This window comes from Panthera uncia, chromosome E1 (genome assembly GCF_023721935.1).
Source record: "Panthera uncia isolate 11264 chromosome E1, Puncia_PCG_1.0, whole genome shotgun sequence".
NCBI lineage: Eukaryota > Metazoa > Chordata > Mammalia > Carnivora > Felidae > Panthera > Panthera uncia.
The window spans coordinates 15005288-15021535 of record NC_064814.1 but is presented as its reverse complement, the minus strand read 5'-3'; the positions used below and the strand labels follow the sequence as shown (position 1 = coordinate 15021535).

Sequence of the window (16248 nt, the reverse complement as noted above, 5' to 3'; positions counted from 1 at the left end):
GGAGTTTTAAATGCAGGTCTTTTAGAGAAGGTGAGCGTCTTTAGTTTCAGAGTCATTACTATTTTCCTTTTTGTGAAATTTCTGTCATATCTTTTGTTTGTTTTTCTTTCTCTTTTTTAAAAAGTTTATCGATTTATTTCGAGAGAGAAAGCGTGCGCGCACGAGCAAGGAAGGGACAGAGAGAGAGGCAGAGAGAGAATCCCAAGCAGGCTCCACGCCACCAGCACAGAGCCTCTCACGGGGCTCAGTTGGACAACCGGTGAGATCATGACCTGAGCTGAAGCTAAGAGTTGGTCGCTTAACGGACTGAGCCACCCAGGCGCCCCGTTTTGTCCATTTTTCTAAAGAGATGTTATTTTTAAAAATACTTTCACTGCGAAATGTAGCATACATACAGAAAAAAATATATAAAACTTTTTTAGTACCTTTTACCAAATAGTTTTAGAGCAAGTACATGTTCACCCTATTACCTGATCAAAAAGTAGAACATTGCCAGCCCCTGAGAACAACCCCCACTCCCAGACAAAATTCCCTCTGCCCCCTACTGGCCCTCCAGGCTTTTATTGTATTCACTTCCTTTTCCTTAGAATTTTATCACCTGCATATGCATCCTTCAACAATATAGTTTGGTCTTGCCTGCTTTTGAACTTCATATAAATGGACTCACACTATATATATTGTTTGTATCTTGCTATTTTGTGTGTGTTCAATATTACCTTTGTAAGAATTTATTCGTGTTGTTGACTACGACATAATCATAATTTATTAATTTGCATTGCGCATATATACCACGACTTAACCATTTTATGGTTAGGTTATCTGTTTGTAGACATTTGGGATGTTTCTAGTCTGGGGCACTGAGGAACAGTGCTGCTATGGATGTTCTTGTACAGTAATTCCAACACATAAAATTCTGTATTTCCTTATAATATATATCCAGTGGTGGGACTGCTGGGTTCGAGTATTCATATCTCCAATTGTCTTCGAGTATATCAATCTTCCCAAGTGGCTGTACTAGTTTACATTCTCCCTAGCAGGGTATGAGGATTGCTGGCCTTTATTGATTTGTAGAAAGTCTTTAGATACAGGATTATGGACATTAGCTCTTTGTAATATGAGTAGCCAGAATATTTTTCTGAGTTTACAATCCTTTTAAAGAGGCGCTGAGGTTTTTCCCCCACTAGAGGAATGAAAATGTAACTGGAGTAGTAGAGCATTCTAATTTTGAAGAATTTAAATGAAAAACAAGTGTTCAGGGTTAACCCCTTATCGCTACTCATTTGCATTAATACAAATAATCATACCAGAAATTTTCATGGAATGACCTGGTTTGCAAGAGGCTAAATATAAAACAACAACAACAACAACAATAATTATTAAAATTGAGTGTCTAGCCTGTGTCAGGTACTATTTTACATCCATTATGTGTATTAACTATTTAATACTCATAAAACCGTAGGAGGTAGCTACTATTTTCCCTCCACCACTTTACAGACAGATGAAATAAGGAGCTGGATTGAAGATGTTTTCTAGGACTGATTTAAGCAAAATTCATCAACTCAGGGAAACAGTTTTTTCTAAGCTGATACAGATGTTTTCTGTTTATAATGTGTTTTCCCTCTTGGGCATGAATGATCCCCCATCCTGGGCTCCTTTTCATCATCTTATCACATCCGCAACATACCTCATAACTTTCTCTTTGTTCTCTGAGGAAAGACAAGATGTGTGTACCTCTCTTCCAAATGTCATTCAGAACCTCTTGTTCTTTGTGTCACAGGGACATTAGACATCTGTGAACAGTCAGAGAGAGTGCTGGGAGCAAGTGGGGGAAGGGAAGAGAGAGACGGAGACAAGGGGTGAAGGCAGAGTCACATTCCTATGTGGAAGTGTGGAGGGTGGGAAGGATGATTTCTTTAGGGTATCGGTGTTTGTTTTTTGTTTTTCTTGACCGTCTGTTTTGTAGGGTATCGTTTTTTAATCTGTGGTCCACAGATCAGGAAACTCATGCACTTTGATCAGGAAAAGTAATATGCCTTTATTTGCCAAGGTCTAATGAAAATTAGCATTACCTTCAATTCCGGGTGGAGACAACAAGCCAAAGCAGTATTAGTGGTACCTGTGACCTTGTCGTTAACAGAAATCATAGCTGTTTTCCTATTTTATGACAGTTGTCGCAAATATCTTGAAATATGATTTACGCTCATCTACTGCCTCAAAATTATGGTGGTGATTAGGCCTGCCATTAGATCTTGTTATTTAATACGTTAATATAAAGCATATATATTACTATATCACACTTCTAAAAATATTTTGTTTTAATATAATTGGCTCCCTTTGAATTTGTAGGTATGTTTCTTATGCATTCAAAATATTTTGAGAAGGGTCCATATGTTTCACCAGGCTGCCAAAAGCTTCCGCCGTTTGAAAAAGTTAAGAACTCTGCTTTCCAGGTGTTCTCTTGGCTTTCCTTCTTCTTGAATGACCCTGAAGAGGGTCCCTGAAGTGACCCTCAAGCCTGGTGAGGCTCTCACGGTTTCTATTATTCTATTTTTCCAGAGATCCTCCCTCCCTTAATTTTCAACATGTATTGTTTTTCTTACCTCGCTGATCACCTGTTTCTTCTCATCTTCCTGACTTTAACTGCGGGTGTCTTTTTAAGCTTCTGTGGGGAGTTTATCCTTTAGCATGTCATTGATCACCATATTTTGGTGGAGAACTGGAAATGTCCCCTGGTCCAGATTGTCCACCCTCTCCCAGTTCCATAACCCCACCTGCCTCTGGGACATCTCCACTTGCTTTTATCACGGATATCTGGAAGGAACATATTTGCCTGGACGACCATCTTGTCTGTCCTCCTGGCTTTGCGGCCTTAGAATTATTTAAAGGTATGAATCAATAGATTAAAAAAAAAAAAACCAAACAAACCCTGGAACCTTTGTGAATGGCACAAAAATCAGAAGATAACAAAAGGATATGCAGTGAAACGTTAAGTCTTCCTCCCACCTGGTCTCCTAGGCACTCAGTTCCCCTCCCAGGAGGAAACCACTGTTCCTAGCTCCTAGAGTGATTTTTGATTCCTTCTTATTTTTGGCTTTATCTCAAGTCCTTCCCTGTTTGCAAGATGAGTGCCCTTTCCTCTCCAGGCCCTCGTGACCATATATGTGGTTGACTTTATATATAAGTATTGGTACGTGTATTTTTTATGTATATGTATAAAATCTCCCCCTGTGGCCTTCCGGCCTCGAGTTTTCATCGCGTCGCTTCCTGGATGAAGAACCTACAGGGGTGAGGGGCCGGGGTTGGGGGTGATGGAGAAGAGGATCTACAGGGCACTTAGGTAGGGGTTTGGAGTGGCAGACTGGTGGGAAGCTCTGACAGGGCTCCTATTTCTATTCCTCCCGCCTCGGGCCCCCTTCCAGTCCTCTTGTCCAAATGTCTCTCGTTTCCAAGAGCCCAGACAGAGACAGAGACAGAGACAGCGAGATACACAGAGACGGAGACGCCGAGGCACCAGCATCCCTCTCCCCACTCTGTCCCGCCCCAGCGCTCTGACGGACATCCCCCATCAGCCAATGGCGCTCGCGATGTGCCCCGGAAGGGCCAATGGGAGACAGAGGAGGGCGGAAGGTTTCCCCGCCCCCACTTCTAGGCTTGGTTGAGCCGTGCAGGTAGGTCCGGGGCCGGGGGAGTCGCCGTTGGCACTGGTGCCCGGGGGGGTGGGGGCACGAGTCGGTAGGGGTGATGGTGGGGAAGGGGAGGCGGCCCCGACTGCGGGAGTTTGAGGGGGAGGCCCGGCCGGGAGGTAGGGGGCCGAAGGGCCCGGGGAACGGGCGCCGCCGAGGGCCCTGGAAGCGGCTGGGCTGGGGGAGCGGAGACGCGTGTGTGGGGCACCGGGACCCCCGCCCCGCGCCCACCCGCAGGCCTGGGCCGCCGGCTGCGGGCCGAGGGGCCGGGGGGCCCTGGCTGCCCGGAGGCGGACCGGGACCGGGCCCGGGGCCGGGGGCGCCGAGCAGAGCCCGGGGCGCCAGGCCGAGCCGAGGTGGGACGGACCGACGCGGAGAGGAAGGGAAGCTGCATCCCGCGGGCCGCCCCTCCTGAAGCAAGCCGGGGCAACGGCCGCCGGCGCCCCTGCCCTGAGCCCACTCCCCCACTCGCCCCCACCCTAACAATGGGGATGGGGCCGAAGGAGTCGCCCCTCAGCGGGAAGGTGGGGGGGCTAGGTTTGGGACTAGGGTCCAAGGTGGGGGGAGGGGTGGGAACTCGGGCTCTCCCCTTTCTCTTCTCCCCTTGGCTTTTGCGGTGAGGATCTTGGAGGGGCTATTAAACCCTCCTGAGACTTGGGTCAAGAGTCAAACTCCCCCCCCCCCCCGCCCCGACTCCGCCCTCCCCCCAAATCCGATGAGCGGTGAGGAAAGTGATGCCAAGTCTTCGAAGCAGAAGTGACAAGCGCATAGCAAGAACAAATCTACTCCAGAGGTTTTTATTTTTAATTTTTCTTAAGAAATCAGGGTACTGTAGCCTTTGATTTTTCAAAATTTATTTTTGCGGGGTGGGGGTGCTGGGGTTTTTTTGTTTTTGTTTTTGTTTTTTTTTTTTTGGTTTTTTTTTTTTTTTTTTTTTTTTTGTCCCTGCTCAGGAAAGCCTCCATTTTAAGCGAAACAGTAACTGGTTAAGCTGGAATTTTCATCCAGGCCTAGGACTTGAACAAGGATCCGACAAGAGGTCATTTAATCGATCTTCCTTCCTCCACATAAACTTGCCTGCTCCCCATCCTCAAAATTAAGTTGTTTGGTCTGCTTTTAAAGATCCCTAGGAAAGAAGGGCCTTTTATTTGCTTGGAGCACTTAAGTCAAGAATAGATTTTTCATGTAGAATGGGCTCTGAAACTTAAATTTCATAAAATTTAGGACCATCAGGATGATCAGAGAGGTTTTAATTTATTGAATAAAATTAAATGTGGCAAGGGTCTTTTTAGATGGTCCGTTAACAAATCACTTTTCAATAGTGTTTTTGAAGTACCCTGGATAATCATTTTTTCATCTGGGTTTTTGGTTTTCCGATTATTTATTTGATAAGCAATTTTATGTTATCTAAAGTGTTACACATTTAATCCACATTTTATGTAAAATACATTTCTGCATATAGATGGAGATATACATACACACATTTGCCCTTTTCTAAGCGGACTGTGTTTTGTACATCTTTTTAGGATGGTGAGGCAAATAGTACTTTGAATTTCTGTCCAGATAGCTTAAACTGTTGGCTTCTTCTTGATTAGTTTTTAGTCTCACTGAAAGTCCTCTCTTTCAGATTACCTTCTTGAAGCAAAAAATTTTCCTACCTGCTCATACTTGGTGGCTGAGGGACTACAGAGATTCCCTTCTTGCTCATTTCTGAGTATTGTCTGAACTCTTCTGACACTATGACTGCTCTTTGGATGCCTCTCAAGGTAAGATGTGTTGTTTTTAAAATTAAAGTTCTCATTTTATTTTTTTTTCTTTAGAATTGAGAATATTCTAAAATCCTTGAATTTGCAGTTCTTCAGCCCTCTTGTCTGACACTCCTTTCGCTTCCAGAACTCCTATTGTGTGTGCTTCCAGGACTGATTAGTTACTCCTTACTTTGGCTACTTACTGTTCTTGATTATTGGTGTTAAAGTATTAGGGAAGTTCTCAGATTAACTTCCATTATAATGATGTGTTTACTTTTTAACTTTAAATCATGACAACCGACACACAGTTGTAAAAATTCTGTTCCAATCTCATAGGATGGATTGACAGTCAAACACCCAGGTCTACTTTCAAACAGGTACTTTAGAGTCATAGGTACTAGGGTGTGTCCCACTGTTGCAAATCTGTAGCTGATTCATGTGTTACAAAAGATGTGTCATTAACCATTTGTTTACTCTGAAACTTCATATAGTAAGTAGATGAGAACCTTCTAAGACCTGTTGGTTTACCCGTACTCTGTTGGAGGGTTCTCCTACTGCCCCCTGGTCCTGTGCATTTGAATTTACACTATTTTTCTCAAACGGGTAGCACTTTGTGTCGAGTTTCATCTCACAAGATAAGTTTCTTGGGCGGTGTGGCTAGATGATCTTGAGATGAAAAAGCCCTCATTGATAATCATGGTCCTCCAGTCTCTTGGTTCCTTCTATCTCTTGTACGTAGGTGGTCAAAGGACTTTGCGTTAGGACTAAACAGAGGGTAAAGCTTAAGACATATGTAGGGAGGAAAATGGGAGGAATGATGGAGAGAGAAAGGTAAGGAATGATGGATACCCTCTGCCAGCTTTACCAGGTGGCACAGGTTGCCTTCCTTTGGAGCTAGATCCTAGTTGAGTAGTTGAGGCTATTGTGTGGTGGTCTCCCCTGTGGAATTCCAAGTTAATGCAGTGGACAAATCAGAGAATAATGCGGTCTGTGTAACTAAATATTTAGACTGAGGGAAATCTTTAGGTCAATGTAGACTGAATTCTCATCTTCATTTATGTTCCAGCTGCTATTGTTGGATAATGAGTGCTTATATTAGTATAAAGGAAGCCAAAGTGACACTGTTGCCAGCCATTCTCTTTGTAGAGTTGGAGGGGTTGCATGGGGAATCCAGCCAGCAGTCCTGAACCCATGAGAATTAGAGGACCTTGTACAAGAGTATTTTTCTTTGGCACCGAGTGTTTAGTGCCAGGACCTGGTGGCCCCTATTATCTTCAGGAAGTAGGCAAGGGGCTATGAATGGGTACCAGTTCTCTAGAAACCTAAGGAAATTGAGACCCAATATATCAGATTTTATTTTACAGTCACCTTAGTTTTAACTAAGCTATTAGGTACTTAGAGGCCTGGTTTTGAAGATGTATATGATGTTTAAAATGTTAACTCTAAATCGCTGAACCTGGTGGGTTACAATATAGTCCCACAGCAACCTCTGAAGTTGTACGAAAGGCCTCTGGCTTGGCAGGCAAACAGAATGGAAGTGAGCGTTCCATACTGTGTGAGTTACCACCTGTTACCTACTGTGTGGCTGCCTTAATCTTATGTCCCTCACCAGTTCTTTGATCACTGGAAGACCTCTTTTGAGTCTAAACAAATTTGTTTGCTAACATTCTCCTATTCCTTTTATTACTTAAAACAAAACAAAAACAAACCATCTTGAAAGCTATAGTGTTTGATCTGGGCAGGAAAAAAAGGGCAGCTTTTGGGAAGAAGAGGATGACATTGAATTTGAAGGATAGAAAATAAAAAAGGGAGAGAGAACTCTCTCTTTTGTTGTGAATGTCCTTAAAATGTTTCTGAGATATATTTTCAGATTACAGCTGCTTATTTTTAAGTAAAAAAAAAAAAAAAAAATGGTCGGCTAATTAAAATGTATACTTTGGAAACAAAATGTTTGTTTCTTATAGCTCATGTATTTTGTTTCTGATTGTCATATTTCAGAATGAACTCCAGTTATATCAGGCATTACTTACATGTTAGACCTGAGTATGTGCTTGTTTCCATGCATTTAGAAAATAGCGCCAATATGCACCCTTTTCACAAACCAAAGTACCAAAGGAAAGATAACAAAAGGAAAAGAATGCCAAACAAAAACTCCTCAAGGCGGTTAAGGCACTGTTGTTAATTAGAAATTACTATGGAGTGGTGCCTGGGTGGCTCAGTTGATTGGGTGGCCAGCTCTTTTTTTCGGCTCACGTCATGATCTCACTGTTTGTGGGAGCAAGTCCCGACTCAGGCTCTGTGCTGATAGCTGGGTGCCTGCTTGGGATTCTCTCTCTCTCTCTTTTTCTCCCTCTCTGCCCCTCTCCAGCTTGTGCACATGCTCTCTGTTTCTCAAAATAAATAAACTTAAATAAACTCACACAAAAAATGGGGTGCCTGGTTGGCTCAGTCACTTGGGCGTCTGACTTCGGCTCAGGTCATGATCTCATGGCTTGAGGGTTTGAGCCCTATGTCGGGCTCTGTGCTGACACCTCAGAGCCTGGAGCCTGCTTCGGATTCTGTGTGTGTGTGTGTCTCTCTCCCTGCCCCTCCCCCACTTGCGCGCGCGCTCTCTCTCTCTCTCTCTCTCTCTAAGATAAATAAATGTTAAAAAAAAAAAAATTCCCATGGAGATTATGTACCCCTTTGTATATATCAGGGATCTACAGCTTTTTCACTGCTAGCCATGACTAAGCACTATGGATGATGTTTGATGTTCCTAGGTCCAGTGGTCAGGGTTGGGACATGGGTGAGATGGGAAAGGAATGGAGAGGAGGGGGAGGAGAAATGGGCAAGTTGGAGAAAAGAGCAAAGAAAAGATGAGGGGCTGGGAGAAGAGCTGTATGGGCCCTGGCATGTGCTATGACACCACCATCACTTGCCTCAGGTTGCTTTACGGACTGCTGGTTGCCTTGTGTTTGAATTGTGATTGAACTATGATGGAAGCAAGTAAAAAGTATTCTTGACCAGGGGCGCCTGGATGGCTCAGTCGGTTAAGCATCTGACTTCAGCTCAGGTCATGATCTCACACTCCGTGAGTTCCAGCCCCACATCGGGCTCTGTGTTGACAGCTCAGAGCCTGGAGCCTGCTTCACATTCTGTGTCTCCCTCTCTCTCTGCCCCTTCCCTGCTCATGCTCTGTCTCTCTCTGTCTCAAACATAAATAAACATTAAAGTATTCTTGACCAAAGGGCAGAACTAAAATATAATTCAATATGATATGGAATGGTCTCCAAGATACATAGTTAAGTGATCAAAGCAAGAGGCAGAATAGCATGTGTGCTATATTACCCTTTATGTGTTTTGGAGGAGAAAAAAGGAGAAAAGAAAATTTGTATTGTCTCGGTGTGTAAGCCCTTAAAAAAACTTTAGAAGAATAAACAAAATGGTGACTTTGGTTACCTGTTAAGTCTAGAAACTGGGCAGGTAGAGCACAGGGTGAGAAGGAGACTTCTTACTGTACTATATTTTTTATACTTTCTGATGTTTGTATCAAAATAAAAAATTTAATGCAAAATTTACAAAATCCTTCAAAAACAGTATCTCAGTTTTACATCTCTTCTCGTCCTGTGTCTGGAAGTCAGAGAAACAGCCAGGGCCACAGCTGAGAGAGCAGATGGCCTTTGAACAGTGGCTGAAGGGATATATATACACAAAGGGTACTGTCATCTAGGACACATATTCTCCTGAGATCTTGAAGAATTTTCAGCTTATAGATGTATATTTCTAGTATTGAATTGGAAGGTCAGGCCTTTACACGTTTTACTTGCTCTTAAAGTTTTAGTAAAAAGATTTTCTTTGTTTAGTCCTTCATGTTGGTAGTTAGATACACTATCATGTTCCTGGCTGTGTGATCTTAGGCAATTTCTTAACCTCTCTGAGATTCAGAGTCTTTCTTTGTATTGGAAATAATATTAACATTGCTGTGTATATCATAGCTATAAAGGCCATGGTATCTGACTTAGTGAACTACTACTGTTATTACAATAATTATTATTAATAATAGTTCCTTATAGCCTGGTGGTAAGAGTGGGGGCTCTCGCTGATGTTGGGCAAGTTCCTTTACCTCTTAGAGCCTTGGTGTCCTCATCTGTATAAAGGGTATAATTACAGTATCTAGATTCCAGGGTGGACTTCAGAAGAACTAAGAGTTTGCTGTTGCAAAATTCTTAGAAAAACACTTGGTGTGTGCTCACTAAACATGAGCTGCTAATTTTCTTTATGACATCTGTTTGCTAGGGCTGCCATAACAAAGTGCCACAAATTAAGTGGCTTAAACAACAGAAATGTATTGTGTCTCAGTTCTGGAGGCTAGAAGTCTGAGGGCAGGGATGTACGTGCTCCCTCTGAAGGTACTAGGGCAGGATCTGTTCAGGCCTCTTCTAGCTTCTGGTAGTTCCTTGGCTTGTGGCCACATGACTTCAGTCTTTATACAGAGTTCTCCCTGTGTGCATGTCTTTGTGTTTAAAATTTCTCCTTTTAAAAAGGATAACAATCATACTGGATTAAGGCCCACTCCAATGGCCTCATTTTAACTTGATCACTTCTGTAAAGACCCTATCTCCAGTTTTGCTGTAGTGGGCATCAGGAGTCCAAAATCTCTTTTGGGGGCACACAGTTCAACCCATAACAACATCCAGTAGCCTTGTCAGCCCCACAGACTTTCGTCCCTCATCATGGGTGACAGACCCTCAGACCCTCAACACCTATCTATACATGGGAAATGAAAATTTTGGTGCAAATTGGGAACATGATTTAAAGAAGTAGATTATTTCCTTAGGCTTCTCATGGATTTATCTTTGTTATGTATAGATTTTTGTTACCATTGAAACTTTAGGTTTATATAAAATCAAAATTTTACAAGGTTAGATTATTTTTTTTTAAACTGAATAAAATTCTGATTTGCAAAATTAAGGTCAAGACTACAGTCTTGCTCTCCATGTCTCATCCTTTGTGGAAATTGATATTTGGGATTTCCTTAGGCCCATGTGTCTGTCTCTAGGTGTTTGGGAGCTAAGGATACCCAGTAATGTGGAATTAACAGCCTCCTCACTGTGTGTTTTCTATGCAATCAGATGCCATATTTGAAGAAGCTGGCGTGGTTATCCTCTAACATTTGGCTTCAAACTGTCATTTTTGGGTAGACAGAATGGGTCCCCCCAGAAATAGCAAGACCTTGAGCAAGTTCCTCCTGTGGCTTGACTGATTTGGTTAGTCCTCTGCTTCCATTCCTCTCCTATTTGCCATTAGGGTAAAGTTCAAACTTTTTAACGTAGGATATAGACCTCTGATGATCTAGCTGCTGCCAACCTGTTTTGTTTTTAAACCTTACTTTTCACCACTGGCCTGTATGCACCTTTGTTTAATGATTTCCTTCTCCTGAAATGTCTAGTGCTAAGACTTAAAAAGTTAACATTGAGGTGAAAATTTTTCTAAAGGTGTTACATGCTTCTCTGCCTCCTTAAAGGAAGCACCTTGAACAAAATTATATCTTTTAATAATCCAGAATTATGAAACATCCTCACTATGCCTAGCAGTTACTGTACTGGGTTAAAATATAATGTGCCTTTAGAGACCAAAAAAATATACTGTATGAGTGGACTAGTGTGTATGTATTACATACTCTGGGGTTATTCTTTTTCTTTCTTTTTTTTTGGGGGGGGGGTTATTCTTTTTCAAATTTTATTTTTTTATTTTAAGTAATCTCTACACCCAACGTGGGGTTTGAACTCATGACCCTGAGATCAGGAGTTGCATGCTCTTCTGGCTGAGCCAGCGGGGCATCCCGCTCTTGGGTTATTTTCTATATTCTTTTGTCTATTGTCATCTACTTTCATGACCTCCTACCTTAGTGTCAGGCAGTTATTGTCCTTGTTCTTGTTCTAGCCTCCGGCAGCTCTCCCCGCTATTTTAATGCTTTCTTTCTGTAGTAGGCTGGGATACTGGCAAACTAAGCTTATATAAATTATTTGCCAAGGAAAAGTAAATAGATCTTTAGTGATAGCTGGAAGGATTTTGCTATAGATAAAATATATGAAGAGTGACAAGTTTTTGGCAGCCTGGTTTTGCTTTTGTGCATTTTATGGAGAGGAAGCATCCATTGCTTTTATCAGATTTTTACGGTGCTCTGGGACTGTTCTGGATAAATACGTATTACGAAATTGCTTTGTGAGTTGTCATCAGAGGCTGGTTCCTAAATTCCTTCTCCTATCTCCCTACCCTGAAGAGAAGGAGTTCATAGTGTTGGGTAATTGTTTGGACTATGGGAGGAAGAGCCATTCATCCAGGCCAGAGAATGCTGATGAGGCCTAGGCAGACCACCAGAAGTAGGGGCTGGATTTGGGGAGAAAAGTCAGGTAGAGTGTAGGAGAGCAGTGCTGGGCCTTGTTGACTGGTTTGCTCTGGAGGACAAAGAGTAGCCATCGTAACTCTGGAAGCTCAAAAAATTATGCAGGTACTTGACTTGAAGAGATTGAAAAATACTATCTTTTAAAAAAATTATCTTTTTATTCTGGACAGCCTAGTGATTTAAGTTTTTGCTGGATTTTTTTCTTCCTTAGAAATCATCTTGTGAAATGTTTCCACCTAGATTGTAATTTGATAAGTGAGGCAGCCAGATGAGAGTGGAAACAGGGCTAAAAGAATCAAATAAAACATTTTAATTAACATTATCATTCTGGAAGCATCTTACTGTGGGGGCTTCTTTGGAAGTCAGACAGCTAGCTGCCTTGCTTATAAAGGAAATCGCCCTTCCCCCAGTGACTTTGTCTCTTGGGTCAGAGAGCACACAAAGCCTATCAGGGAAGAAGCCCTCTCGGGTCCACTGTCCCTGTGTCTGTCTTTGCCTCTTTCCATGCTAGGCCCACCCCTCTGGCCGCTTGAGCTGTTTTCTTCCTCCTTGTAGGGACCTCTGGCTGTCAGTTGTCTCTTTCCCCAACCAATTTTCAGCCTCCTGTGCCCTGTCGGCTCCTGTTCTTCAGCTTATAAATACATTCAAGTCTCTTACTTTTTAAGAATACAAAACCCTACACTATAACCATTGGTTCTTGGCTAGATTCTACCTGTGAGTTCCCTTACGTGTTCATCTCTGTTGCCAAATTCAGAGGCTCCCTTTTGACCATCTTCTGAGACCTCCTTGTGGGCTCTGACGCTGTGGATTGTCCCCCCTGGTTGTGGTGGTGGTGGTCCCTCCTGGCCTCTTGTCTTCATTTCTGAGAAGCAGTGTAGAAGAGTGGTACAGGACATGGACTCTGGATCCAGAATCCTAGATTCAGATCTCAGCTCTTCCACTTATTGTATTACCTTGAAAAAATTATTTAATGTCTCTGTGCCTCAGGTACCTCGTCTGAAAAATGGGAAAAATAATAAAAATAATAGCACCTCCCTCAGAGGACTGTTGTGAGGAGGAAATGAGTCAATACATGGAAAGCACATGGAGGGGTGCTTGACACAGAGTAAAGTACAGATGATGTGACTTCAGCCTCTTTCTGGACCATTGTCATCTCTGGCTGCTCTGTTTTCTTTGTGGACTCTTTTCTTCTTTCGCATCACTGTTTGCCTTAGCTTGGCCCTCTCTCCTCTTACCCTATGCATTTTCTCGGGGACATTTCAAGCGCAGTTTTTGTCTCATTCACCATCCATATAGTGATGATTTGCAAATGTGTTTTTTCTAGATCTAAATGGTCTTCTTATCTCTGATCCCCTACACGCAGCTGCCTCCTGGACATCTCTACTTGGCTGTCCCACGTTCACTTCCAAATGACCTAATCAGGGGCACCTGAGTGGCTCACCTGGTTAAGGGTCTGACTCTTGATCTCAACTCAGGTCTTGATCTCAGGGTTGTGAGTTCAAGCCCTGCATTGGGCTCTGGCTGGGCGTGGAGCCTACTTTAAGAAAAAAAAAAAAAAAAAGACCTAATCAACTACTCCCCCCTGGTCCAACCTCTTCCCATTTTCGTGTCCCTGTGAGTGGTACCATCATTCACCCAGTCACCCAAGTCAGGATTCCTCCTTGTGGCATAATGGTCACCATGTTCTTGAGATCCTAGCTCACAATGTTTTCTTAGTCTCCTCCACTTCTCTCTCCTGAGTTCAGACCATTGTCACCCTTTGCCTGCATGACCTCTGTCACCTTATGATCATTCTACTTGACTGCCTTCCGTCTTCCAAGTTGCCGCCAGTGTGATCCTTATAAAATATCGATCTCATCATCTCATCATATGCCTGATCTAGGTAGAATTCAAATGCTTTTGCCAAGCATCCAGGCCCTGGTGATCTGGCCCCTGCCACATCATCTGTCTCCTTTCTGAGCACCCTGAACTCAATGGTGCTGAATTGCTTGCAGTTCTTTCTGTGCATCTTACTGCACCTTTGCCCCTGGGCCTTTACATAAGCAGTTGCTTCTGTTTAAAGTGACTTCTGCCCTGTTGTAGAGACTTAGTTCTCCCAGTTCTTTAATAACAGTGATGATAATAACAGTAACAGCATAGTAGCTGACACTGACAGCTTCCTGTGTCCCCAGGCATTGCCTTTGGGTGTGTGTGTGCACATAGCTGGCACTTCTGTTGTACGGTGATTGCAGGTTTACTTCTCACACCCATCTAGCTTCCAAGTCCTTTGAGAGTAGGGCTTGAGTCTTGTCTCTTACTATCACAGCTTGCTGTTTATGGCACTTGGTGAGTGAGTGTATGTTGAACAGATGGTCTAAGGACTACATTGCCCTGTTGAAGTACTTCTTTAGGAGGGTATCAGTCAAAAAGCTGAGTTAGTCACATACATTCGCCAGCCCTGGCCTTACCCTTTGGAGATGTAGGACCCAGCTTGTTGAGTGTAAGCAGCTGAGTAACTTGGAATAAGAATTGCAAGGAAGTTTTTGTTTTAAATTTCCATTGAATGGGACATAGGTGTTTTTGTTTTCTTAGTTTTGCTTTTGAAAAAGAGATCAATTTGCCGACAAGCCAGTGTCACCTGGTAACTAGAATGTTTTCACATTATTAGAATAAACTATAGGAAAATGAATATTATTTAGGCTTGTGATATTCCAACCACGTAGTGTATTTGGTAGTGAACTGATTAGAATTCTTTATTAGTGATCAGGTGTCCCCTCCCTCCTTTTTCATCAGTGCTCTGTTGAGTTTAGACACAGAACTGTTTTATCACTGCATAAAAACTGTGTTTTTAGCAACAATCCAGAATATGGACAAGCTTATATGTTTGACTCTTGAACAATGCAGGAGTTAGGGGCGCCAACCCTGTACAAAGATCCACATATAACTTTTGACTCCCCCACAATTTATTAATAGCCTACTGTTGACTGGAGCCTTACCAATAACATGAACAGTTCATTAACATGTATTTTCTATGTTACATGTATTCTGTACTGCATTCTTAGAGTAAGGTAAGCCAGGGAAAATAAAATGTTATTAAGAAGATCATAAGAGAAAATACATTTACATTTACAGTACTTTACTGTATCAGTATTATCAGTTTACATTGTCTCTTTATAAGATGAATCATGTATCTGTCAGTATCTATGTCAATATTGTCTTATATGACAAAATACTGCAGGTGTTACATATATTACTAATAGTAGACATCAAAAATGAAAAGATAATGTACAGTCTGTGTGTATGTAAGTTTGATAAATTTTAAGTTTTATAGTTCATATATATTTTGTGGTAGTGATAAAATAGACTAGTATCTATATACATTTTATGCATTTATGATATACCCTAACATTTTATTTATTTTTTAATGTTTCTAGACTATGTGGCTCATCTGCCAGTTTTTTTAAATTGTCACAAATTTCCAAAAATTTTTCCAATATATTTATTGAAGGCAGTCTATGTATAAATGGATTCTTGAACTTCAAACTCTTGGTCAAGGGTCAACTGTGGTTGTAGCCTGTATCTAGGTTTTGATCATGTAGTAATTTTTTGGCCAGCAGGGGGAGCCGAAGTCACTGATATGTGACTGCATCACCAGTTTTCAAAGTTTGTTATGCCAAAGGAAAGTAAGAAAAGCCTTACTGACAAAGAATTAGTCAGAGTTCACAAGGAAGAAATACAACTGCCAAGAGGCATATGAGAAACATATTTATTCTGAAGTAATCAAAGGAATGCAGATTAAAATGATATACTTTTTTTTTTTTTTTTTTTTTGAGTAAACTCTACCCCCACTGTGGGGCTCAAACTCATGACCCCCAAGACTAGAGGCACAACTCTACTCACTGAGCCAGCCAGGTGCCCCATAGAGTTTTGTTCTTTTTTTAACCTATCAAATTGGCAATTGAACTATGTTGTCAATGGTAGTAAAGGGGCAGTCTCCAAAACTGCTAGTGAAGTGTGCATTGGGCCCAATTTTTCTGGAAGGTATTTTGGCAACATGTATCGAAAAACCTAAAGGTGTCCTTTAACTTAGTTATTCCACTAGGAATTTACCTTAAGAGGGAGAAAAATAGAGATATACAGAAAGATTTGTGAACAAAGGTATTCATTGTAGCACTATTTATACTGGGGAGGACTGAGAATAAACTTGAATGAGCAGTGAGATTAATCGGTACATTATGGCATATTTAAGGATGGATGATTATACAACCATAAAACAGTGTTTTTGAAAACTTTTAATGTCTTAGAATGTTGAGTGTGTGACAAATGAAAAATTCAGTATATAGAGCTATGTAAGGATTCTAAATGTATAAAAGATAAAGAAAAATATAAAAACACATATAAATAAAAGAGTGAAAGGAACTATAGCAACAGACCTCACTGAGTCTGTTAG

General features: G+C 41.8%; 1 protein-coding gene across 5 annotated transcripts in view; it reads left to right on the top strand.

Annotated features, from left to right (window-relative positions):
- Positions 1 to 3630: 3630 nt before the first annotated feature.
- KANSL1 (KAT8 regulatory NSL complex subunit 1) overlaps positions 3631 to 16248 on the top strand; it is a 176702-nt gene continuing 164084 nt past the window's right edge. For 3 of the 5 annotated variants that reach the window (XM_049637562.1, XM_049637563.1, XM_049637559.1), the window contains exons 1-2: positions 4388 to 4476; positions 5311 to 5449. The gene's annotated coding sequence lies outside the window, so the exon portion shown is untranslated. Of the gene's footprint in view, positions 3669 to 4387; positions 4477 to 4943; positions 5450 to 16248 lie in introns of those variants that run through there. The other 2 variants (XM_049637560.1, XM_049637561.1) reach the window with 2 other exon arrangements.